Source organism: Sminthopsis crassicaudata, chromosome 2, assembly GCF_048593235.1.
Source record: "Sminthopsis crassicaudata isolate SCR6 chromosome 2, ASM4859323v1, whole genome shotgun sequence".
NCBI lineage: Eukaryota > Metazoa > Chordata > Mammalia > Dasyuromorphia > Dasyuridae > Sminthopsis > Sminthopsis crassicaudata.
The window spans coordinates 17,721,356-17,748,881 of NC_133618.1; the positions used below are offsets into that span (position 1 = coordinate 17,721,356).

The 27,526-nt window shown below is 35.5% G+C and overlaps 1 pseudogene; it reads right to left on the minus strand.

Annotated features, from left to right (window-relative positions):
* Nucleotides 1–22,561: 22,561 nt before the first annotated feature.
* On the minus strand, nucleotides 22,562–23,869 carry LOC141552575 (ran-binding protein 3-like; annotated as a pseudogene).
* Between the last annotated feature and the right edge of the window lie 3,657 nt (nucleotides 23,870–27,526).

The window sequence follows — 27,526 nt, forward strand, 5'->3', positions numbered from 1 at the left end:
GGAAAACTCTCCATTGTGAATTATTAGAACAAAGTTTATTTATATTCATACTTAGAAGTTGCTAATACCCAAAAACTAGTGCACACATAAAGTAATTTTTGCCTCTTTCTTCAAAGGTCTTTAGAAGGATTTTGGAGATATCTACAATGCAATGGTCACAATATCTGAATATGTTCAAATTTACTTAAACCATTGAGTTTTTAATCCTCACAGTTTCTGCATACACAAACACACACACACACACACACACACACACATTTCTGATACATATATAGTTTCTAACTACAGTACTCCAAATTATCTCTTTTATAGGGAGGTACATGTTTAAACAACCAATAACACAATGCGATCTTTTTTATTATTATTATTATTATTTTTGCAATCTCAAAGATTATTTTTACATTCAACTCAGTGTTTTTTTAATTCATTTACAATTCCTGTAAGTAACCAACATATTGATTATTTTACAGAAATACTACCTAATACAAAACTGGGACTACAGGTACTTAGTCTCAAAAAATAGCCATTAACAGCAGGTGTTCCATAGCCTTGGAGAGCTGGACCAAGTTTCTTTCTTTGTTTTTCAGATAATAATGGAAATAAGTGGGGATAAGAGAAAGTTCTTTCTGCACTTAGCTGTAACAATATCTATTTTTCTCTCCTTCTTTCTACTTTCCCATAATACATGTTTGTTCATTGATTGAGAATTGTTTTCTGTTCCAATACTTTGATTATATTCTCATTCAGCAAGAGTAACTTAGCCTTATTCACAATATTACATTTATTGTTTAAAGATGAATACATTTTCCTCCTTACATATTGGTTAAAAGCACCAATCTCTTATACACTTTCTTGTACAACAATCTTAGGAACAAAATCTTCTAATCTTTGAGATGAAGATGATTCATACCATGTTGAATTCCAGTTTCTTTTCTTTGCCACTCAGGTTTCTCTCATGAAACTGATGTGAAAGAAATAAGGTTTTTAGGAATCCATGTTCTTCCTTATCTTCTTGTTTAAGGCTCATCACCACCTAAGAAAATAAATTGCTTGAATCTTTTAAAAAGTCCTTATTAGGGTAATGAGCTGAAATCTTCAATACCTGAATTACATGGGATTAATTTCACACTTTTATCTCATTCTCCAGGCCTCCCTTGCTAATGCTTGTTGGCTTTTTTTTTTTTAATTAAAAATAACTTGCCCAATTCTGTCTCTTTAGAAACTCTTGAATTAAGATTTATCTTGGAACCCATTTTCTTCCCAGATCCAACCTCATTAGTTTGACTCATTATACCCACCTTTAAATGTTATTTTTTTTCTTGCCTTCTTTTCTGCCTTTGGAAATTTTATCTACTCTTCAAGGATCAGCTGAAGACATGCAGCACTCAGGAAACCTTCCATTTCTTCCTGGGGTACTATTTAGTTTCACTAATCACATCCCAATTCTAGCAAGATTATCCCTATATATTTAGATATACTCCCATATCCTTAGAAGAACTTGAAAAGTAAGATGGTACAATATAATAATTATGATAATTAGAATTTGTATGAAATTCTTTAAGGCTTCCAAGATACTTTATGTATTTTAGCTCCACAATAACCCTAGGCCTATTTCCTCCATTTTATAGAAGAGGAAAGTGGTGCTATTAGTGGTAATAACTTTCCTTTTGTCATATAACTAATAATTATCAGAGATGGGATTTGAACTCAAGTTGTCATGACTAAATAGAGAGATTTATTCAGTCTAGCACCTAAATAGCTCAAAAATCATGGCCTTCAAGCCATGCAGATCTAGATTCCATTCTCACTTTAAATGCTTACTAGCTAATACTTTCTAAAAATATTGCTTTATCTATCTGAGTCTCAGTGTCGTCATCTGTAAAATTAGGGTATTGGTCATATGTCCCTTATGGCACTTTCAGTGTTAAATCATGATATTAACCCATTATGTAGGCAGTGACCAATTCACTGTTGTTGGAGGGCCAGACTATAGTGAAAACAAAAGCTCACACTCTGTCTCTGCCCCTCAGCCCATTTGCCATAAGAAGGCAGGCCTCATAAATGTCCTCAGTGGGCCCCATCTGGTCCTCGGGCCATAGTTTGGGAACCCCTGATGTAGAGAGTACCATAAATTAAAGAAAAAGGAATTCAATGAAAGGACTTATGCTCATTAGAATAATTAAATTATTATGATTCCTTATTACTTAAACATCTCTGAACTTAACCTTAGATGGTTTGAGTAAGAAATTGATTTCCAGAAAAAGGAAGGAAGTGGTCCAAGGTCAAAAATATCTTGAGTAAGAGACCCCATTTTGCAAATCCTAGTTCAATAAGTGAGTTGTCCAAAAATAAATAGAAGTCAGATGTGACCTCAAGTCTTCCTAATCACAAATGGAGCATGTGTATCTCCTATGTCATTTAGCAGATATACTACCTGAGAGACAGGTAAATCCTAATGCTTCCATCTATGATGATCTATGATTTCAATCTATGATTTTATTAAACATAGATTAGCTACCTACTGTTTACAGTGAGCTATGTTGTACAATGAAGGAGATTTTTTAAAAGGATATGATATAAATGCTCAAAAATATGTTCGTTCAGATATAGAGAAGAGAATCAAGAAAATTGCAATTGGTTGTCCTCCATCCTTGCAGTATTTCCCCTCCTGATTTCCCTGATATATTTCAAGCCCCACATAAAATGTTTTCAACTATGAGCTCTTTGAGGGAAATGATTTCTTTTCAAATTTTGTTTTAGCTTTTTAAAAACTTTTTTTTTTTTATTTCTTTGAATGTCCAACATATAGCCTTCTGATACAAAGTAGGTGAAAGGGGAAGGAATAAATCATTTATATAGTTCCTACTATGTGCTAAGCACTGTGATAAGGGCTGTCAAATTATTACCTCACTTGCACCTCACACATAGCTTTAGGATAGATGCCATTATCCTCATTTTATAGTTGAATAAATTGAATCAAACAGCAGTTAAGTGACTTGTCCAGAGTTACACAGCTATTAAGTCTCTTAGGTCAGATTTGGAAACAAATCTTATTAACTCAATGTTTAAATCATTGTATAGTTAGCTATTTCATACTAAGTATTTATTAAATGCTTGCTCCTTAACAAACTAAAAAAAAAACTGAAGAAATATAAAATCTCTCACTGGTAAAACAACTGACCTGAAAAACTAATCCAGGAGAAATGTTTTTAAAAATTATTGGACATCCTGAAAGTCATGCTGAAAATAAAAGTCTTTCTCTAAAAGACATTAATTTATTTTTTTTTCTTTCTCTATTTTTCTTTGTTTAAAGCTACTTATTTTCAATACATAAGGATAGGTAATTTTCAACATTCACCTTTGAAAAACCCTGCAATCCAAATGTTGCCCTTCCCTTACTCCAAACCCCTACTCCAGATGGCAAATAATCCAATATGTTAGACATGTAATTGTCTATACATATTTCCACAATTATTATGGTGCACAAGAAAAATCAGATCAAAAAAGAAAAACATGAGAAAGAAAAAATGCAAGCAAACTACAACAACAACAAAAAGTGAAAATACTATGTTATGATTCGTATTCAGTCCCCCCAGTTGCCTCCTGGTGCAGATGGCTGTCTCCATCACAAGACCATTGGAACTGGCCTGAATCACATTGCTGTTGAAAAGAGCCACATCTGTCAGAACTGATCATTATATAACCTTGTTGATACTGTGCATAATGTTCTCCTGGTTCTACTCACTTAGAGTTCATGTAAGTCTCTCCAGGTATCTTTAAAATCAAACTGCTGATCATTTTTTATAGAGCAATAATATTCCATAACTTATACATGTACTATAAGTTATTCAGTCATTCTCTAAGTGATGGGCATCCACTCAGTTTCCCGTTCCTTGCAGCAAAAAGGGCTACTATAAACAATTTTACACATACAAGTCCCCATTTTTATGATCTCTTTGGAAATAAAAGCCCAGTAGAGAAATGCAGGATCAAAGTGTATGCACAATCTGATAGCCCTTTGGACACAATTCTCAATTGCCCTCCAGAATCTTTACATCAGTTCACAACTTCACTAACAATGAATTAGTTTCCCAGTTTTCCCACAACCCCTCCAACATTCACCATTATCTTTTCCTGTTATCTTAGCCAATCTGAGAGATGTGTAATGGTTCCTCAGAGTTAAAAAACATTATTTTTAAGAACTTTATTGAAAAAATAATAATATTTTAGAATGGGGGAGGGAATAGAAATTGAAAGAAGTAACCAATCAATTCCTGTAAAGGATATCAAAATTAAAATTCCCAAGTATAGGATAGCAAATTTCAGAGCCTTTTGAGTTCAAAGAGAAAATATTGCCAGAACATAGAAAGCTGCAATTAAATAGGAACTTTTTAAGGTCTGTGGAGTCACAGTCAAGATAACACAGTCAAGATTTAGCAGCTTTTACATCAGAGGATCAAATGATTTGGAATTTAATATTTCAAAGGGTAAAGGAGCTAGAATTATAATAAAAAATAGTATCCAGAAAAACTGAGGATAATTCTTTAGAGAGGAAATGTATATTCTTTTTTTTTTTCTTTTTGAAAACAAAGTCACTTTATTATAAAAATTTTGACAGTATATATGCATGAGTAATTTTTTTATAACATTATCCCTTGTAATCATTTTTCCAAATTATCCCCTCCCTCCCTCTACTCCCTCCCCTAGATGACAGGAAATCCCATACATTTTACATGTGTTACAATATAACCTAGATACAATATATGTGTGTAAATCCAATTTTCTTGTTGCACGTTAAGTATTAGATTCCGAAGGTATAAGTAACCTGGGTAGATAGACAGTAGTGCTAACAATTTACATTCACTTCCCAGTGTTCCTTCTCTGGGTGTAGTTATTTCTGTCCATCATTGATCAACTGGAAGTGAGTTGGATCTTCTTTATGTTGAAGATATCCACTCCCATCAGAATACCTCTTCATACAGCATTGAAGTGTACAGTGATCTTCTGGTTCTGCTCATTTCACTCAGCATCAGTTGATTTAAGTCTCTCCAGGCCTCTCTGTATTCCTCCCTGCTGGTCATTTCTTACAGAACAATAATATTCCATAACCGTCATATACCATAATTTACCCAACCATTCTCCAATTGATGGACATCCTTTCATCTTCCATTTTCTAGCCACTACAAAAAGAGCTGCCACAAACATTTTGGTACGTACAGGTCCCTTTCCCCTCTTTAGTATTTCTTTGGGATATAAGCCCAGTAGCAGCAATGCTGGATCAAAGGGTATGCACAGTTTGATAACTTTTTGGGCATAGTTCCAAATTGCTCTCCAGAATGGCTGGATTCTTTCATAAGTCCACCAACAATGTATTAGTGTCCCAGTTAGGAAATGTATATTCAATAAAATAGAAGGCTTTTGAGCATTCTTAATGAAAGGGCTAAGGCTGAATAGAAAATATGACATTCAAATGCAAGACTGAAGAGAAGCATTAAAAAGCTAAACCAGAAAGGGAACTCATAGGGACTTAATAAGGCTAAACTGTTTGCATTCCTTCATAAAAATATGAAAGTTGCAACTCACAAGAACTTTCTTGTGGGGCAGTTAGAAGGGGTATATCTATGGATAGAGGGCATGATTATGAGTTGGATATTATGGGATGATATTTTTTAAATAAAATTAAAGGATGAGAGAAGGAATGGGAAAGATCAAGGTAGAATGAGGTATATTATCTGACATAAAAGAGGTGAAAAAGGTGCTTTTACAATTGAGGGGAAGATGAGGGAGGGGATGGAGAATGTTTTAACCTTACTCTCATCAGAAAAAAAGGATCAAAGAGGGAATATTCAATTTAGGTATCGAAATCTCTTGCCCTCTATAAATAAGCAGCAGGGGAAGGGGATAAGAAAAGGGGAAAGAGCTCATTGAAAGAAGAGTGGATCATAAGAGGTTATGAAAGTATAACATTTTAAGAAGGGACAAGGTGAAAGGACAGAAAGAAAATGCAATAAATTGGGGATAATAGGATTGAGGGAAATATGTTTAGCAATCATAACTGAAAAAAATTGAAGCAGTTTCTCTGATGAAGACATAATCTTTCAAATATATAAAGAAATGAGTCAAATTTATAAAAATAAAAGCTATTCCCTAATTGCTAAATGATTTAAAAATACATATAAGCAGATGGTTTGCAGATGAAGTAATGAAATCTATCTATAGTCATTTTTTTTTCTCAAAAATGTCCTTTATCATTGCTGATTGAAGATTTCTTCACATTTAAACAATTCTGAAGTTTTACCTCAAACTTATTAGATTGGGATAGGACAGAAAAGGAAAACTGTTGGAGCAGATGTGGATAAAATTGGAACTGACTTATTATTGATAGACTTATTAATTGATTCAACCATTATGTAGAGCAATCTGGAATTATGCCCAAAGATTTATAAAATGATATATAATCTTTAACCTAACAATACTACTACTAGACCTGTATCCCAAAAGAATGTTTTTTAAAGGAAAATGATTAATATGTACAAAAGTATTTATGGTATCTATTATCTGGTGACAAAGAAATTGAGTGGATGGCCATCAATTGGGAATGGCTGAACAAGTTGTGGTTCAATTAGTTATCCTTTGTTCATGAAGAGTACCAAAATCATATCATCATTTTAGAGTCAAGTTATAGTGTGACTTACTGTTCCTAAACATATCAATTTGAGCTCAGAATGCTCTAATAGAGCACAAGTTATCCATGTGAATATTTGGGGCATGTTCTTAAATTTGCACACCTCACATTTCTTTTGAGCTTCTTCAATTTTGATTTGCTCACATAAAAGCATATCTCGTGAGACAGTCCTATACCAGAATCTCCCATGTCATGCAATCAATTTGAAAGTTCTTTAGGGAGACCTTGAGAGTGTCATTGTATGTGAGTACCACGTGAATAGTTACCATATGATGATTCTCCATAAAATAGGCTTTTAGACAATCATACCATCATCAATCAGTGCTAAAAAACAAACAAACAAACAAACAAACAAACAAACAAACAAAACATTAACCATTTACAGCAGCTATTCTCAGCAATCTGGTGATTATACATAAGTGAAGAACTGATGAAAAATATTATTTATCCATAGAGAAAGAACTGATAGAGTTTTAATATAGATCAAAATATAGTATTTTTTCCCTTAATTTTTCTTGAGTCTTTATTTTGTTTTCTCTTACAACATTACTTATGTGGAAAATGTTTTGCATAACTACACACTGAATACCTACATCAAATTATTTACTTTTTCAATGAAGCCAGTGGGGAGGGTAGAAATGAATTTGGAACTCAATTTAAAAAAAAATAAATGTTGAAAAAAATTCTCCCATTTAATTGGGGAAAATAAAATCATAAACTTGACATAATAGTTAAGAGTTCACATTGATAAAGTGTTTATTTTAACAAGTTCTTTACCATTCTGGATATTGTGTAATAGATGGGAATTTTCAGAGGCAGTAAAGACTTTCAAATGTTCCTGTTTTTATATGAACCCTGGAACATTACAAAATCTAAAAGTAGGATCAGAATCAATCAAATGAATTCATCCTGGCTTCCCAGGAACAATGAACTCTTGGCAGTTTTTTTTTGTTTTTTTTGTTTTTTTTTTTTTTTAACTTACAATTGTATTTTATGTAATTCAATACTGGCATTCATTATAAGTCCTTGAATTTTTTCACTAAAACATAAATTTAAAATTCTAACAAAAGATTCAAGTGAATTCAATGGAATGTATTTATTAGGCAACTACTGTGGGCAAGACACTGCTCTAGGCAACAGGAATGTCAAGCCAAAAACAAAAGGAATCACAACTTGCCCTATAGCAGCATACATTCTCTGTTTGATAACATACAGGGAAAAGTAAATATACTTTATTGGAGATTAGTTATTATTAGTTAGGTTAGGTTATTATTAGTTGTTAGGTTCTTACTAAGTACTAATGAGATAATGAGATATTAGGTTCTCACTAAGTGCTAAGTTCCTACTTAACAATTCTCTATTTCTGGCCTTTAAAGGGAGTTTTACCCCTTTGAACTTTTGGGGAGAAGCTTATATGTTTAAGAGGAGCAAATTCATTGGTTGAAGTATTTCTCCCACAAGCCCCTGAGTTATTCCACGCCCATTCTCTGGAAGGATAAAAGAAGAAGTTAGAGTCTGGAAAGTGAGTTCTGGATTGGGTCAAGGAGAAGACTTCCTGTGGATTTGCAAGTCTACAGGGAGATTGAGTTGAGACAGCAGATCTCTTCCCAGAGAGCCATCAGCAGTTTCTGGAGACAACAGTTACTAATTACAATTAGTAACTAAGATAAACAAAGTAGGCTCTTGGAGAAGAGATCATCAGTTGCAAGAAGAAAACTAAGGATTCTGAGAGATGAAAACAAAGAATTCCTTAAGGAGAAGTGAAATGGATGTCTAGAAAAGGTAGATGAGATGTGACATTCAGGGAATCATTTGGCTAGAATGGCACATATATGAAGAGGACCAATGGGCAGTCAGAGTATAACAATAGTTGGAACCAGATTGTGTAAAATGACAAAATGCCGGAATATGGAATTATCATGTTTTTTTGTTTTTTTGTTTTTTTTTCCCCCAATAAACAACAGAAGAGGAATGATATTGTTAATCCAGTATAGTCATTAAGTGCCCAATGTTAGATTTGATGAATTAATGTTGAAAGTTACCCAAAGGGCAACAGAGATCAAGCTACAATATATGAACAGTCATGAAATGTGAAAAAAAGAAGCAAAGTCATTCCAAAATCATTCCATGTTTTAATCTTGCTCAAATTTGGTTACATGCAACCAATCTTCCAGGAAAAGGGGATCCAATCTCACTAATCCTATCTCTTTAGCACTATTCCTACTTCCTTATAATGAAGACCAGGCAGTTAGCAGGTGCTACACAAGGCTCCTTTATTACATCTTCTCATTGGAAAAATAGGTGGGTCAATCAATACTTAGAGAACAACTGAGGCAACACTAAGCCCACCTCCTCATGATTGCATTATCCAATCAAAATTCTTTCCTCTCCAATGGAAAACACTTCTATCTATAAAACTAATACTTAGATTGAATCCTATGTTGTCTCAGTTAGTTAGCTCATGAACAGTTTTCTGCCTTTTTAACTTTTTAACTTTCTCTTCTGAGTTTTGCTTTTTAATCAGGGCTTTGTTTCCCCCCTTTTAACACATGTATAAAATATTGTACAGAGGAAAATGAGGTACTTGGGTCATGTATTTAAAATAGATGAATAGCCCACATGCTCTATTAAAATCCACATGATTCTAAAATATCTAAAAGGAGGAGCCTAGTATATTGAGTGAATTTTCTGCAGAGGATTTATGGGAAAGCAAAGACAATCAAGAATCATACCACATGATGCTAAAAACATAGAAAGTACTGCATCATATGAATGGATAGGTGGATGGATGGATGGATTAATAGAAGATGACATTGGAGAGATTTTACAACTATATGCAATCATAGACCTATAAAGTCTGTTATGTGTCAGGGGGTCTCAAACTAAGGCCCGTGGGCCAGATGCGGCCCGCTGAGGACGTTTATGCAGCCCACCAGGTAATGGCAAATGGGCTGAGGGGTGGAGACATAATGTGAGGTTTTGTTTTTACTATAGTGCAACCCTCTAACAGTCTAAAAGACAGTGAACTGGCCCCCTATTTAAATAATTTGTAGATGATAAGAATACAAAGATGCAAGATGTCCCTGTCCTAAAGAATCTTACAATCTGCGAGGATATGAAATATATAAATATACAAATGAACATCATCAAGGACACAGGCAAGGGAATATTCATCTACATAAACCAGACCAATACAATTAATAATCTTGTTTTATGAGTAGAAAGTACAGATTTAAGAATAATGAAAAGAACACTGAACCTATATTCAAATCCTGTCATTATCACTGTTTGCCATTCAGTATATCAATTAAATTCTCTGGGGAAAAAACAAATAAATTGGACTAGATAAATCTTAGAGAGGTCCCTTCTTTTTCTAAATCTATGAAACTAATTCAAATCTGACTTTAAGTTCCAATTAAGGAGAAAAGTCTCTGGAGGCATGTGGAAGAGGGGGAAATCAGTGGCTCACATCTTTTAGAAATAAATAAGTCCCTTATAATTATTTTTTTCCATTTTTCAATCCCTTCTAGTTCATTGAAGGAGTTAAAGACAAAGGACAAAGACCAGTTCATGAATCTTTTTACTTGACAACCAATTGATACCTTATTAAGATGCACAAATTCTAATGGACCTTAGGAATATTTCCAGAAAGGATGACAGCTCTTTCCCTAGATTCATAATCTAACCAGACATGATGAGACTTCCCAAAATTTAGTCTAAAAATTCCAGATGTTGCAGCAATCACTCATTACTGACAATCTACCCTTCTCTCCAGTTTCTTCCAAATGCACTATGCAAAGTCTGTCTCATCCCACTGAGTTCTTAATAGGGTCGGCCTCACATGTCCCTGAAGGCAGCTGCTGATGAGCAGCTTGTGAAGTAGAATAACCTCCTCGTGGCCTTAGACTCTTTGATCAAATAAGATGAGCTCATGTCAAACATCCAGAGAGAAGGCACTAATTAACAGTGGATCAATCCTTCCTATTTATAGGTGTGTTTTTTTAAGCTGTGTCCAGTGAAATCATGTTCAGACTGCTTAATTGAAGACCAAGTAATGAATTGGAAGGTGCTGAGGGAGTGATATGGATATAGTCTCCTTTTAGAAGTCATGATTCAGGAAAAGTGAAGATTGAAGTCAACTAGCATCTGTTAACTAAACACTATTCATAGTATCCAGAGCTAGGGAAAGAATCTCATTTCCTCTAACTCTAACTCTGATTGGATGAACTAAGCATCAGTTATTCAGTAATCAGAAGACATTATTCATTCAGAAATAAAAGATCTCATGAAACAACATCTCAGCTGTGTAAGTTACATAACCAACTAGTCCAACCCAGATTTGAAAAAAGCATCCCTGATTTTTTTTTTTTCCTTCCCTCCAAATATCTTGTGTTCTTATGAGTTCCATCTCCTCCCAGTTTCCCCATTATGTGCTATCTTCCACGGTTAGAATTTAAGTTTTTAAGAACTTGTTTGTATATATTGTTTTGTATATATTTAAGTATATGTTCCCTATTGTTTATATATATATATATGTATATACATATATATGTATATATGTGTATATATATACATATATACATGTATATATATATATATATATGTGTGTGTGTGTGTGTATACATATATATGTATATATATACATATATATATCCTTCCCATACTGAAGAAAGCTCTGTGAGTAATATTGGCAACCAACCAGTCCCATTCAGACTTGAAAAAGCATCCTTGATCCAGCAAGTAACAAATATATATTAAGTTCCTATTATGACTCCAAATACTGTGGAAAGCCTAGGGAATACAAAGCTAAGCACAAAACACTATATTACTTTAAAAATCTTAACTCTACTTTTTGAATTTGTTTGAAAACATGTCAATATGCTTCAACATTTTCTCAGACTTCACCGGAAGACAGATAAATGATAGACTTCTTATTAAATACTGTATACAAAGGACTGTGCTAAGAAAAATTTTATATAAATATATGCAAACAAGAGAGGACAGATACTTAAGAAACTTAAATTCTAACACTGGAAGATAGCACATAATGAGAGAACTGGGAGGAAGTGGAACTCATAGATATCTGGAGAGAAAGAAAAAAAAAAAAAAGTAACATAAATGATGAATTAAGATTGAGCATTTATGGGCCTGCTCAGGAAATGATAATCCAGTTCAATGAAGACATCAAGCCATACAGCAGAGGTTTCAGCAGTATGGGAAGGAAAGACATGAACAATCTGGAGAGTAATTTGAGGTAGAAATGAAGTGAGCACTCAGGTTCTCTCATCCTACACTAGAAATATTTTATTGGTTCAGATAGAACCATAGAATTATAGCATTTCAGAATGGGAAAGACTTTTAAGTGTCCTGGTTTCCAATCTTCTGATTTTAAAGATGAGGGGACTGAGATAGAGGAAAGTAACACAATGCCCTGTTCCTAAAGTATTTAGTGACAAAATCTAGATGATAATTTGAATTCCCTCAATCAATGGGTATTAATTATAGGATGTCCACATTGGGGCAGCTAGGTGGCACAGTGGATAGAGCACCAGCCTTAAATTCAGGAGGACCCCAGTTCAAATCTGATCTCAGACACTTAATACTTCCTAGCTGTGTGACCCTGGGCAAGTCACTCAACCCCAGCCTCAGGGAAAAAAAAAAAAAAAAAAGAAAATAGGATTAAATTGATTGGGAAGGAGGAATTTCTAACAAGTAGAGCTCTAAGAGGGTGTAATGAGTGGCTTCCAGAAATTGAGAATACCCTATTATGTGACATTTTTCAGACAGAAGTTGGAAGACTACACTTGAGATATGGTACAATGAAGAATCCTTTTGTATTTTGCTTAGGTGGTCACTGAGGTTTCATCTTGTTCTCAAAATCTGTAAATTTGTGAAGCGCATATATAAGTAAATACAGAATAAATATAAAGAGGTAGTAAAAATAAATTAATAAAATTTAATATAAATATAAATATAAAGAGGTAGTAAAAATAAATTAATACAATTTAATATAGCTTATTAACAGTAGAAAAAGTAGAAAATAGGACAGTAGACAGAATATCAGGCCTGAAGTCAGGAAGATTTATCTCCCTGAACTCAAATATAGTTTCAAATACTTACTAGCTATGTTTCCCTGGCCATACCACTTAACTCTGCTTGCCTTAGTTAGCTTGTCTATAAATGAACTTGAAAAGGAAATGGCAAACACTCTAGTTTCTCTATCAAGAAAAGCACAAATGGGGTCATGAAGAGTTCGACACAACTGAAATGATTGAAAAACAACAATGTCCTAGCTATTTGGAAGACCAGGAAAGACGAAATAAAAGAGTTGTTCTTTGATTTCCAGGAGGCAAAAGATGAAGGGTGAAGTAAAATACAAAAGTACAAAGATGAATGATAGAATTCCTTGGATAAGGATGACTGAGAAAAAGTTTCTTTGGACTGTCCAATGCAAGAAGAATAATGTCTAATGAGGCTGAGCATATATGTTAAAGACAAGTTATGAAAAGATTTAGAAGTTAAACCAATTTTACATAACCAAAATAAATAAGCGACAACAACTCCTTCACAATCATTAAGTCTTTCCCAAATGGGAATGAGTTTGCGAATTACTTCAGATATTCAAGAGGAGGCATGAAAGTTCACCAATTATGTGTGTTATAGAGAAAATAATTTTTTTTTTGGATTGGAACTGAACTATACAGCATCAAAAGATCTTTGATTTATATATTTCATGATTTTATGTTTCAGCTAAATACTAAAGATCCTTCACTATCAAATGTATAGGCCCAGACAGTGTTCAAATATTGTGTCTTATTCAAGAGTTAAATGACTTGGCCAGAGTCACTCAGCTAGTAAATTTGTCTGAAAATATATCAGAGTTCAGAAATGTGAATCTTCCTAACTTCAGGCCCAATATTCTATCTACTATCCTAGCTCCCCTTCCTATTCTTGGCTCATTGTTACCATCAAATACCCTAATGAGCCTTTTTAAAATACCTTGAAAATTAGTGTAGCTCAACTAATTGCAAAAAAAAAAAAAAAAAAAGTTTCAAACTTCATCTTATTTTTCCTATTCTAATGATCTTTAACACTCCACTGATTATTATTTCTATAAACTTAGACACTTCATCTTTACTATTATGAAATTTCATCAAGTAAAGCTATAAACTTTATTATTTCAAAATTACTTGATACAATGAAGGCTAAATATAGTCAAAATGACAAATCTAATGTATAATAAGAGTAAGACATACTATCATACACATTATTACTTAGTTGCCAATTCCATAAATTTGTACTTATATATTAATACATATGAATATATTCATAGGTTTGTTTATTTATTCATTCATTCATTCATTTATTTTGCTCAGCTGATTCTGTAGTGAAAAAATAAAGATATGTAATATAATGTAATATGTAATATATTAATAAATAATAAAATTTAAATCTAACTTCACAAAAAATAATAGCATTAACTGAGAGACAGAGAGATGACAGAAAAACATAGAAACGGGGGGGGGGAGGGAGGGAGGGAGGGAGAGAGAGAGAGAGAGAGAGAGAGAGAGAGAGAGAGAGAGAGAGAAAACGAAGAAGAAGAAGAGAAGAGAAGAGAAGAGAAGAGAAGAGAAGAGAAGAGAAGAGAAGAGAAGAGAAGAGAAGGAGAAGGAGGAAAAAGAGGAGAAGAAGGAGGAGGAGTCCAATACTTTTCACCTGGTGTCACTTCCTCTTACCTTTACAAAATACTTTACAAACCTTAAGCTTTATCTAAATCAAGGTAAGTCCAGAATTTGTGTAGCTCCTATTATGTGTCACACAACAAGCTGAGATCTGCAGCATAGTTATTATGTTCATACTTTTCACCATCATGACCACCATTACAAAGACTTAAGAGTCTAAGATTAAGGACACCTATAGAGCAGTTGAAATTTGGCTAGTAAAAATTATGGGGAGCACTAGAGAAGAAGAAAGTGGGATTTGATATCAAAATTTTTTGAAATGGAAAAAAGGGAGGAACTCATCCTTAAAAAGAAAAAATACTCTTAACTCTCTTTTTCTTTCTCTCTCCCTTTCTTTGCTTTCAGTGAACTAAATGCTCAACTGAGAGAAAAGAGGAAGAACAGTAGTAATAGTATCATGGAGGAAACAGAAAGTTTATATTTTAGGAGGGGTTATAGGGAATCATTTGTGTAAGAATAAAAAATAAGAGGGATTCTAAGACTTCTTTGATTTTCACTGGGTATCCTGTGGGCAGAAGTGGAAGATGAAGACAGTAAGAATAATCAAATTCTGAGACTTGGCAAGAGATGAATGAGGGTAAGATAAGAGGAAAGAATATGAAGAACAGAGAACAAGGTAAACTTGAAATGACTAACAAAAGGATTGACACTGAAAAAGAATGAAAAAGAATTCAGAGCATATATAATGTCTGAGAAGACTCTGAAGTTATAGAAAATATGGAAAAGTTAGGAAGAGCCATTGTTTTGAGTATGATAGAAATTTGGTCAGGGAGTTGTAGAAATATGACCTTGTTACAGAGAAGGACTAATTAAGGTTATGTAATACAAAACTGTAATGCAGTCAGTGAAAAGGTTTTCATCATTTTTAAAAGCTTCATTCAGCAACACAAAATAGGAGTAAAAGTTGTTGATATTGGGGAAAAAAAAACTCAAGGAGTTGGTTGTCATAGCAATCCTTATTAAACCACACGCAAAAAAAAAAAAAAAAAAAAAAAAAAAAAAAAAAAAAAAAAAAGCTGTCCCAAAATCAATAACAAAGGAAACCACAAATGGCATTGATAATACCACTTATTGGTGTTTGTGAGTCTTCCAATATGGGAAAGCGGAGATCATTGTTAAAGATCAAGGTAATACAACTCATGACGAGCTACAGAACCTTTATCAACAGGGTAAGTCCAGATGTGGACTTACCACATGTTCTTAACACCAATGTTCCAACCTAGATATCAGGAAGACACCTGCATAAATAACCACAATGCAAGCCAGAATGTGCCAAGTACTTTACTGAGTCAATCAGTATCAACTTTCTACTATGTGCCAGGAATGATGCTAAATTCAGGGAATATAAAAGATAATCCCAACTCTAAAAGAGCTTTGGCTCAGGAGGGAAATTAATAATAATAATTAATAATAATAATAAAGAAGCAAGGAAAAAAAATTCAGAGGAGGGGACAAGTGAAAGTAGAGGGAGAGTGAGTGAACTTTACTCTCATAAGAACTGGTTCAAAGAAAAAATAACATACATACTCAATATGATTATAGAAATTTATCTTACCCAGCAGGAAAATGGAAGCAGAATGCAAAGAATGAAAGGGAAGAATGATAAAAGAGAGTGCATATGGGGGGAGTGCTCATTAGCAAACTATTTTTTGAGGATAGAGTGAAAGAAGAGAGATAATAGAACAAATTAGGGGAGGAATACAATTAGCAATATTTGTTGTAAAAGTATTTTTGAAATGTTTCTCAGATAAGGATTTATTTCTCAAACATAGAGGGAACTGAGCCAAATTTATAAAAAAATAAGAGCCATGCTCCAGTTGATAAATGATCAAAAGATATGATCACTACTAAAAGAGAACAGGGCTAAAGATCCCTTAGAAGAGAGAATGTCAGAACTAAAAGTATCTTTAAATAATAGAGCTGGATAGGACTTTGAAACAGAAAATGAAGAGCATCAAAATTAGGAGAGACTTTGGAACATAGAAAAGAAAATGTCAGAATTGAGCAGTACCAGAAAAAATTGTCTACACCAAACACTTCATATCAATGAGTAATCTCGTAGATGAAATGTATGGTTTCTGAGCTCCAGGTCAATGTTCTTACCACTGTGCCAATTTCATATCTGAAGAACTAACATGTGTGTGTGTGTGTGTGTGTGTGTGTGTGTGTGTGCATTGCAAGGTCCGGTCCGCTGCTCAATTAAAAACTTTTTCTGGGAGGAGATCTGTAAAATCTTTTCCTCTGTGCGCAGGTTTCTTGGGAGCTCTGAATCTCCTCCAGCTCTTGTCCTTCCCCAAATCAGACTGGTCTCCTTTCAGCCTACCTGGCATCACAACTCTATCCCAGAGTAGATTCTCTCAGATCCAATGCTGCCCTTCTTTTATCCTCCCAGAGAATAGGCATGTGAGAACTCAGTGGGGCATGGGGAAATACTTCCACCAATGAACTTGATCCTCTTAGAATTCCTAAGGTGTAAACTCCCTTTAAAGGCTAGAACCAAAAGTCTGAGCCAGAGAACTGTCAAGTCAACCTGAGTTCTCACCTTGTCACTGTCTAGACAACCTGAGTTCTCACCTTGTCACTGTCCAGACAACCTGAGTTCTCACCTTGTCACTGTCCAGACAACCTGAGTTCTCACCTTGTCACTGTCCAGACAACCTGAGTTCTCACCTTGTCACTGTCCAGACAACCTGAGTTCTCACTTTGTAATGCTAACATCTCCCCCTTTCTTTTGATTTAGAACATGGGGTAGTCATGACCTTGAAACATAAATCCATCAATATGAGAGGTATTACACATAATTACATAAATTACATAAGCACATAGTAACATAGTAACATATTACATACTAGAAGTATGTAGCAAATAACATGATCAAATAATCATAAATTGAGAATTTATAAATGTCCATAAGTCCATTGTCCATTAATCTAATCTTATGTTAGGAAATCCAATGATTCCTGCTGGTTTTAAAGTTCTTTAACAGTCTTCTTATTAGCCATGCTCTTTCAGTGTCAGATGTTTCTTAGATCTTCTCCTTCGTCTTGAGGTTTTCTCTTTTTCTGTCTCTCTCTGATGGACAAGGCAAATACGACTCATTGGCACCCATCTGATTCCTTCTCCTTCTGAAGAAATACAAGCAAACCCTCTCCTCCAAGCAGTTAATCTATCTGTTCCCTTCCATTCGCCACTTTCTGGGTCTCTCCACATCACCTGGCGATTATCTAAGGACAGTGGAGCTGCTTGCACTGGACACTGCCCTTCTGGTGGGTTATAGAACCTGTCTGCCAGAGCCAGTGCATCTTTGTCAAAAATTAGAAAATTAATGGTATAGAGAACTAAATTTGCGAGTTCTCTAGGGTTACCTGTGGCTCCCTCTTTTTTTTTTTTTTTTTTGTTTTTGTTTTTGTTTTTGGAGAAGTGTCTTAATGTCTCTGTTTCTTCTCTCTACTATTGCCTGATCTTGCAGATTAAAAGGCATTCCAGTGGTGTGTAAAATCTTATACTGTGCACAAAAGTGTACAAAAGGTTTAGAAGAATATGCAGCTCCATTATCTGTTTTTGTTTCTTGTGGCACACCCATAATTGCAAATGCTTGGATAAGGAATGCAGTGACCACTCAGGCTGTCTCTTTTGACATTGGCACTGCAAGAGTGAATCCTGAAAAGGTATCTACTACCACATGGATAAAAGACAGACCACCAAAAGATTTATAGTAGGTCACATCCATTTTCCAGATTTCATTGGGTCTCAAACCACAAAGATTCCTCCCTGGAGGGAGTATAGGAGCATGGAAAGGAAAGCAAACTCTACAGCTTTTTACTATGCTCCTAGCTTCCTCTCTTGTTATTCCAAATTGTAAATGTAAAGCTCGGGCAGCCTGGTAATATTTAGAATGAGATTCTTGTGCTTCCTGAAATAAAGGAGTACTGGCTAACATATTTAAACAGTTATCTGCCTTTGATTTTCCATCAAAAATAGGACCTGGAAGACCACTATGTGAGTGGACATGCAAGCTATAAATCTTGCCTGGATGTTTTCTCACTTGCTCTTGAAGTTCCTTAAAGAGCTGATAAATATTAGAGGCTGCAAATTTTATTTGGGTTGTGGCAATTCTTTGTACTACACCTACTGAATAGGCTGAATCAGTAATTATATTTATGTCTCCTGGGTAATAAGTAAGAGCTAGCATGATAGCAAATTATTCATTCTGTTGAGTGAACTGAAAAGGAGTCCTGACTACTCTCTTTATGGTTAAATCATGAGAGTATACAGCACAAATATTTTCTTTGGAGGTGTCTGTAAAGATTGTTGGTCCTTTAAGGAGAACCTTAGAAACCTTTTCTTCAAAAATCCATCGCCAATTATGTAGTAGCCGGGTAATCTTTAATGGAGACCCATGTGCAAAATTTGGAACTGTGGCCAATAAAATTTGCCATTCTGGGATGCTCTCACAGCATACATTAATTTGTGTGTTAGTATAGAATGTGTATATTTTTTCAGGACTTATCCCAGATAATTGTATTACTCTCTTAACAACCTTTAATAAAATTCTAGCCACAAGCACTGGGTAAGGAGTAAGGCTTTGTTCTGGTTGTGCTGGGAGGTTCATCCACTCAATCACACTGTCTCCTTGATGAAGGACTGCTGTGGGTGCCTCTTTTGTAGCAAAAACTGATATTTCCAAGGGTTTTTGAGTGACTCTTTCAAACACATTGAATAAAGCCAGTTCAGCATCTCTCAAAACCTCTTGTGCTTCTTTTGTAAGCTGGCGTGGTGAATTTAAAGCACTGTCTCCCCTTAAAATGTCATATAGAGGTTGCAGTTGATTGTTAGTTAAGCCTAACACTGGACGCATCCATTGGACATCTCCTATTAATTTTTGGAAATCATTACTTCTCTGTTCTTAACGAAAGCTTTTGTACTATGAGTGTCTTAGGATATACATCATAGCCTAAATATTGAAAAGGAGCATGTCTCTGAATTTTTTCTGTAGCTATGTGCAGATTATAGTACTTTAGTGTTTCCATGGTCTTTTGTAGACATGCTTCTAACATTTGTTCCTCAGGTGCACATTCCAAAATATCATCCATGTAATGTAACCATATTACTTTTGGAAAGGCTTTTCTTACTGCAGCAAGAGCTGCAGCAACATACATTTGCCACATAGCAGGGCTGTTTTTCATTCCCTGTGGCAAAACTGTCCATTCACATCTTTTATAAGGCTCAGACAAATTAACACTAGGCACTGAAAAAGCAAATCTTTTCATATCCTCCTTATCTAGAGGGATAGGATAGAAACAATCCTTAATGTCTATAATCCAAAAGAGGCCATTCTCTTGGCAACTGAGTAGGAGAACTAAATCCAGGTTGAAGAATCCCCATAGTTTCTATCTGTTCATTTACTCTTCTTAGATCAGTTAACATCCTCCATTTTCCACTTCAACAACAGCCCTGCCTAAAAAGCCAAAGTGCTTATTTGTAATCCTATCTGCTGTAAAATGTCTCTTCCCCACAGATTGATGGGGATTTTTTCAACCACAAAAGGAGTAAAAACTCCTGTTTCACCTTCAAATATCCATCTCAAAGGCCTAGCACTAACTTCTACTTCTATTGATCCTCTTACTCCAGACATGTAGGTGTCTGCCTTAATCTTTGGCCAGTGACTGGGCCAATTGGTGCCTCTAATAACTGTATGATCTGTACCCATGTCTACCAATCCTTCAAATGGTATTCCATTTATATAAATAGTAAGCATGGGTCGGTCAGCTTTCACAGCTGCTGTCCAATATATTCCTGGATTTTGTTCATTGGAGTCAGAATCTGGGCAACTATCACCAGGATGCTTATTAGGGGTACATAACAATAAGCCTGATGCTACTACTTCTCCTGGTTGATAAATCACCTGTGTTAGTGACTGGAATATTAGCTACACGTTTCCAGTTTCCCACATCAGTTTTGTAAGCACTCTCAGAAGGTGAAATGATCAAGCCTACTGTGCCTGGAAGCAAAGTATCCATAGCCTGAACAGGAACAGATTTCACTTCTCCAGGGTGTATCTCAGTAGTCTCTACTGCACACAACTCTATTTTTCCTAATTTCAATCCCTTTCTTCCATCTGATTGCCTTTTGGCTGGTTGATCATGTCTTAAAATTCTCTGGATGTAACCTCGGCTGCCATCATGCCCCTCTTGGGGGGCTGAAGCTGGGCCCCACCTGTCATTTCCCTGGGTCAATCTACATTCAGAGGTCCAGTAGAGACCCTTGTGGCATTTTGGACATGGAGTTTTAGGTCTTCTCTCATTCTGTCTTCTTACTCTATCTCCATATCTACACTGAGCTCTTAGATGCCCAATTTTTCCACATTGAAAACATCGCCGAGTTTCTCTAGAAGTCCCTTGCCAAGAGAGACCCTGTCTTTCCATGTTCATCATAGTCCAGGTGTAAAAAGCATTTGTTCCCACTGTAGCACATCATCTTATGATCTCCTCTAAAGGAGCATCTTTGACTAATCCCCATATAATTCTTTTGCAAATCTCATTGGCATTTTCCTTAGTCAGATGTCTAGTCATTATTTCTGTAGCTGCATTTTCTCCAACAGTTCTTTTGATAGCAGTTTGCAGACATCCCACAAAATCCACAAAAGGTTCATTGGGACCTTGCTCTATTTTAGTGAAAGCCTCCGCTTGATCTTTCTGTATGGGGAGGACACCCCAAGCTTTTATTGCAGCCTTAGAAATCTGCTCATACATGGTTATGGGATAATCAATCTGTTCTGAATTCTCTCCATACTTACCATCACCTGCTAGTTGGTCAAAAGCGAATTGTGTGTAGGGGGCAGCCAGGTGGCTCAGTGGGTAGAGCACCAGCCCTGAATTCAGAAGGACCCGAGTTCAAATCTGGTCTCAGACACTTAATACTTCCTAGCTGTGTGACCCTGGGCAAGTCACTTAACCCCAGTCTCAAAAAAAAAAAAAAAAAAAAAAAAAAAAAAGTGAATTGTGTGTTAACTCCTGTTTCCATATTGCATCTGACTTGAATTATACATAATTCATGAAACTCCGAAAGCCACATGTTTGTTTTTTTTTTCCAAGTTCTAAACTTATCCAAGCTATGGATTTCTTTTTGTTTTTAATTTTTTTATTAATTTTATAATTATAACATTTTTTGACAGCACATATGCATAGGTAATTTTTTACAACATTATCCCTTGTACTCCCTTCTGTTCTTAATTTTCCCCTCCTTCCCTCCACCCCCTCCCCTAGATGGCAGGCATTCCCATACGTATTAAATATGTTATAGTATATCTTAGACACAATATATGTGCAGAACCAAATTTTGTTGTTGTGGTTGTTGCAAAGGAAGAATTGGATTTGGAAGGTAAAAATAACTTTGGAAGAAAAACAAAAAATGCAAACAGTTTACACTCAATTCCCATTGTTCCTTTTCTGGGTGTAGCTGATTCTGTCCATCATTGATCAATTGGAACTGGATTAGATCTTCTCTATGTTGAAGATATCCCCTTCCATCAGAATACATCCTCATACAGTATTGTTGTTGAAGTGTATAATGATCTCCTAGTTCTGCTCATTTCACTCACTAGCTATGGATTTCCAATCATACGGGGTTAGGATTTCATAAGACAAATTATCTAGTAACATTTTAACATAAGAGGATGTAGCCCCATAAATAGTGCAACTTTTTTTTTTTTAGATCCTTAATTTTATTCAAATCTAAAGGAGTGTAGCTTTGATTTTTTTGACCTAAAGAGTCAATCTCTTCAATCACAGGATATACATGTATAAAATCACTTGTCCCAAGGAGGAGTTGTGTGTGACAAGTCAATGTGCCATTTCAATGAAAAGAGGGGAAAGGAAGGTTATTTTTCTGCTCATCAATATGATGAGTTTTCATGTCCCAAACCACATTCAGGCAGTTTTCTGAGTCTGCTTTGTGTAGAATCTACTTATCCAGACCAAAAACAAACAAACAAACAAACAAACAAACAGAACAGGAATGCATGGTTCCTAAGTCCTAGAGCCGCTAACACTGCCTGGAACGATTGTGGCACCTGCCGGGAGAAGGGGGGAGAGTGAACAAGCAGCAGCCTTGCAAGCAGATGAGCTTCCAGCTGCTATGTGCTCCCAACTGTCTGCCCATCCCCTTCATCACTGCTGTCCCCTCCAGTGGATGTAGAAGGAGCCAGAACATCATCATTGCTGTCCTTCTCATTTTATTGTGTCACTTCAGGTTCTGGAGCTGGGATCTTGGTCTCTTGTTCTTGTTCTATCCTGCTGCGCAATGCTAAGATCTGGTGATGCAGTACTGCATACAATTTCCCAGTATCTTTGGAGCTGGGCTAGATCAGGAATACTTTGACTCCCTGATCCTCAGTGTCCATGGCTGTGATTCGAATGCTCTTCTCACTGGCTTTGTCAATCTGCATCTATGCCCACAGCTTGGTGTTAAGGATAAGCCGCAGGCTCCCCTGGGTCCGCATTACCAGTCGAGATTGTAATGTCCCATCATCTGTTGAAGCCATGTCATTAAGTCTGAGTAGTCCTCTGCCTCTTTCCATCCAAGACTGTGATGTTTTGTCATACAAAAACAACTTGCATTGGATCTGTAATATGTTGTTTTCTGCCTCTTCCCCTGTGATCACTTCCACCTTTTCTAGTAAACACTTCCTGGTTGTGGCCTCGGTGTAGGCAGCTGCTGATTCTGCCAGTGACTCTGAAACATTATTAGCTTTCTCAGGGGTGGCTTCTAAGGAGGAGGATTCTGAGCCAGATTCAGTAGCAATATTGTCCTTGCTGACATCTATACTAGATTCACTGGATTTTGGTGGATTCAGCACTCTTTCACTCATGTTCTGTCCAAATATAAAGATGTTTCTGGAGGCATCACCATTATTTGTTGAGTTCTCTAAACTGGAGCTGATGTATTGCAGGAAATAGTTGGTTAGAGAGCTCAGATGCCCCACATTCTGTAAGTCACTTGTTGCAACATTTTCATGTCCTAGCTTGTCAGCAGACTCAGAAGGATTCCTCAATGCACTATTATTTATTGATTCTGATGTAGCTGCTCCTAGATATTCTGAAGGTACAATAATATCATTGGTGCCACTGTTAGGAAGTGTTTGCAAAAGTACCTTTGGCTGGGGAGCTTGTAATACTGCTGAAAGTAGCACCTTTTGCTGCTGTTCCTTAGGTATCTGGCTTGGTAGAACTGCACTGGGTGCCTGACCATGGATAAGTGTGGGAGGCTTCAGTCGGAATCCACTGCTCTTTTCCTCTGACTGTGATGGAGGAAATTGAGTTAATGAAGATGTTCTTTCCCGTTTTACAGGAGGACAGTAGTTTCCATCTTCTCTGTCAGAATCTTCTCTATCTTCTGGACTTGAACCATCAGTGGATCTCTTTTGAGATTTCAGTTTCCTCATGTTTATTTCTGGAACAGTATCTCTGTCAGGATTGTGTCTGTCCCTGTTCGGGAGCCAAAATTGTCAAGTCCGGGCACTTGACATTGGGCACCAAATTGTAGTGTCCTATTGTCTCTCAATTATAATTATGTCCCTGTTCAGGTGCCAAATTGTGAAGATCTGGGCTAGCTCCTCTGAAGGGCTCAGAATAAGTCCTTGTCAGGATAAGCAAAAGTCTTTGCCCCACATTGGGCGCCAAATGTAAAGTTCTTGAATTGTGAGGGTCCCGTCCTCTGCTCAATTATAATCCTTCTCTGGGAGGATATCTCTAAAATCTTTTCCTCTGTGTGCAGGTTTCTTGGAAGCTCTGAATCTCCTCCAGCTCTTGTCCTTCCCCAAATCAGATTGGTCTCCTTTCAGACTGCCTGGCATCATAACTTTATCCCAGAGTAGATTCTCTCAGATCCAATGCTGCCCTTCTTTTATCCTCCCAGAGAATAGGCATGTGAGAACTCAGTGGGGCATGGGGAAATACTTCCACTAATGAACTTGCTCAGAATTCCTAAAGTGTAAACTCCCTTTAAAGGCTAGAACCAAAGGTCTGAGCCAGAGAATTGTCAAGTTCACCTGAGTCCTCATCTTGTCACTGTCCAGACAACCTGAGTTTTTACCTTATAATCCTAACATGTGTGTGTGTCTGAGTGTGTGTGTGTGTATGTGTGTGTGTGTGTGTGTGTGTATAGAATAAATAAAATCAAACTGATTTGCCAAAAAAGTCCATAGTATTTTAAGGTGGAAAAAAGTTAGGACATATTTTAATGAAATCTCATTCTTATTGAAGAGAAATCTGAAAGATTAAGTGATATTTCATATATCACAACAATAAAAACTGGCATCAAGGAAATAAAATTTTGAAAATTAATGATTATAGATAGTGTGTAACATGCACAGTGATTTTATGCAAAGACAGCTAAATGATACAGTAGATAACACCTGCTTGGCTTGGAATCTCACAGACATGAGTTCAAATCCATTCTCAAGAAACTTATCAGTGTGAACTTGGCCAAGTCAATTAATTTCCATCTTTCTCTGTTTCATCAACTATAAATGAAAAAAACAATAATAATAGCACATAACTTAGAATTGAATGAGATAATATTTGTCAAAAACTTAGCACAGTACCTGGCACATAATGGGCATTTAATAAATGGTTGCTTCTTTCATCTTGGTTCTAAAGTCATTGTTTGGCTTCGTTTACCTGGAAGGTGGAGAGTAATCTAATATCAGTGAGAGAATAAATATCAAAGTGAAAGGGAATCTAAATCATGGGTTCAATACCATATTTCTTCTTCATTAAGAAAACTTGAAGTCAGATTGGTATACTCTGACAAATCAATGATTTTTTTTTCAATTGTGACATTTAATAGTTTCACAAGGGATTTGGAAACACTCAGAGAAGTAGCTCTATAACAGGAGGATAAAACAAACTCACAATGTTTGGAGCATATTCTTGTCTTTTTGAGGCAAATACAGAGAAGGTGGTTTTAAACTTACCTAGAGTATCTCTTCAATCAGCATCCAAAGTATGATTTGTATAACTTATAACTATACCTATAACTATAACTATAACTATATATATATATATATATATATATATATATATATATATATATATATATATATATATATATATATATATAAATAAAATATATATTGCTTATAACTATCATACTGTGCAGCTTATTATTGTCTTAGTTTTACCAAATTGCAAAGTGATCATGAAAATTAACTGTTTCCTTTTTTCATTTGATAACAACAGTATTTACTCCTCCTTCTCTTTCATCTCCTTCTCCTTTCTCACTCACCTCTTGTTCTAGTACTCTCTATCTCTATCTCTCTGTCTCTCTGTTTCTTTCTGCCTCTTCTCTGTCTGTCTCTCTCTTCCTCTCCCTCTTCCTTTCTCTTTCTCCCTCCTATCTGTTTTGTTTCCTGGAACTTCAATTTGGTGGAAAAGAAAAGAAGAGACAAGAGAAAATCTCCTCATGATTTATAACCCTCATTTTTAGGGATTGAATCGACTGAAGCCCCAGTTTATTAAACTTAAGTATGTTATGAATTGCTGTAATAAAATCTATGACTTTACAAGCAAAATTTTAAAAGAAAATGGCACAAAATTCAATTTAATGTTAAATGATAGATTAAACTTTAGCACAAATTAAAAAATTCATTACAATAAGCATAAACATATCATTTGGCTTAAATTAATCAGACATTTCTCATATAAATATATGGTGGGAAATATTGAGTTTTTTATGGATTTAATATTCAAATTCTAAGTGTTAACAGAAATAAAGTCATTGACCAAAAAAAGAACACATTCACAGTTTCAAAGAAGAATGATACTAATAAAACTGAAAAAAAAAATCTGAATCTTTCTGAAGAAAAGAAAAATAAAATCTTACTGCCTTTTAAATTGTATAGAATTTTGGAGCTGGGTTAAGAACTGCCCTATCTAGAATTTTCAATAAAACTGTAATATCCCCTGAGACTCAGGATTTATTAAGTCACTACCTCTTTTAGTGTGAATTGTTTTTTTATCAAATAGCTTTCCTCTAACATAATTAAGTCAGAACCTCTTTAGAATAAATGGACCTCCTCTTGCCTATGAAAGGAGAAAAGGTAATAATGGGAGAAAGGTCCTAAAAAAGAGGGAAAATGACACAGAAATTTGAATCAGCATCTATATTTGTGGTACAGTCCATGACTGATGAAAGGTGACAGGAGAGTAATCATTATTGAAAGACAAAAATTAATGTTACTCCTGATTCAAAGAATATTGAGATGGGTCTATTTTTTTTTTTTATCCTGGTGGACGTGAAGGTCTACCCTGTGTGAGGGAGCTGGGTAGAGTTTGTAGGAGAATAGAAATTCAGTTCATGGACTATTCTCTTTGATTTCCTCTTTGAGTACTCAATTCCAGTTCTTCTGTTTTCCAACTCTGATAGAAAAAGTGGAAAAGGCCAATCTTCAGTTTAGTAAAGGAAATGACTCTGCAAGACATGAGAAGATCTACAAATCTTTATGTCTCCATTCCCAGCTTGCTATTCGAGAGACTTTAAAGAGTCCCCCCTTGGGTGAGATCTAGGACCTCCTTATGTGTTTCAATTGAGTTATCTTGCTCCCAGTAAGAGAGTTCTTGAACTCTAAATTTTCTGCATATATACCAACACACACACACACACACACACACACACACACACACACACACACACACACACCCTTTTATGATTTCTTGTTTTGCTCTTTTTTGGATCAACATGATTTTTGCTATGGAACTGATATTAGGTGGGGCAAAAGTCAAATCTGAAATATAGACATTAGGGGTCCTTATTCCCCCCAGAATAACAAAGTGATCAACGGTTAAATGGAACCCAATCATATCCCCTGGATGAATAACATTCAAGAGAAGATAGGTATACTTCTAAACCAGTTTTCCCTCTCTCTGATGAGAAGCAGAGTGATGACCTTTGTTCCTAACTTTCTGCTTCCCTTTTTGGCAGGAATGAAAACCTTCTTTGAAGAAGGGTGAGAGAAGAAGATGCTAAGGATGATTGTTTCACCTCCTTTTGAACCACATACACACATAGTACACTCCCTCTCAACACATGTGGGCCTCCC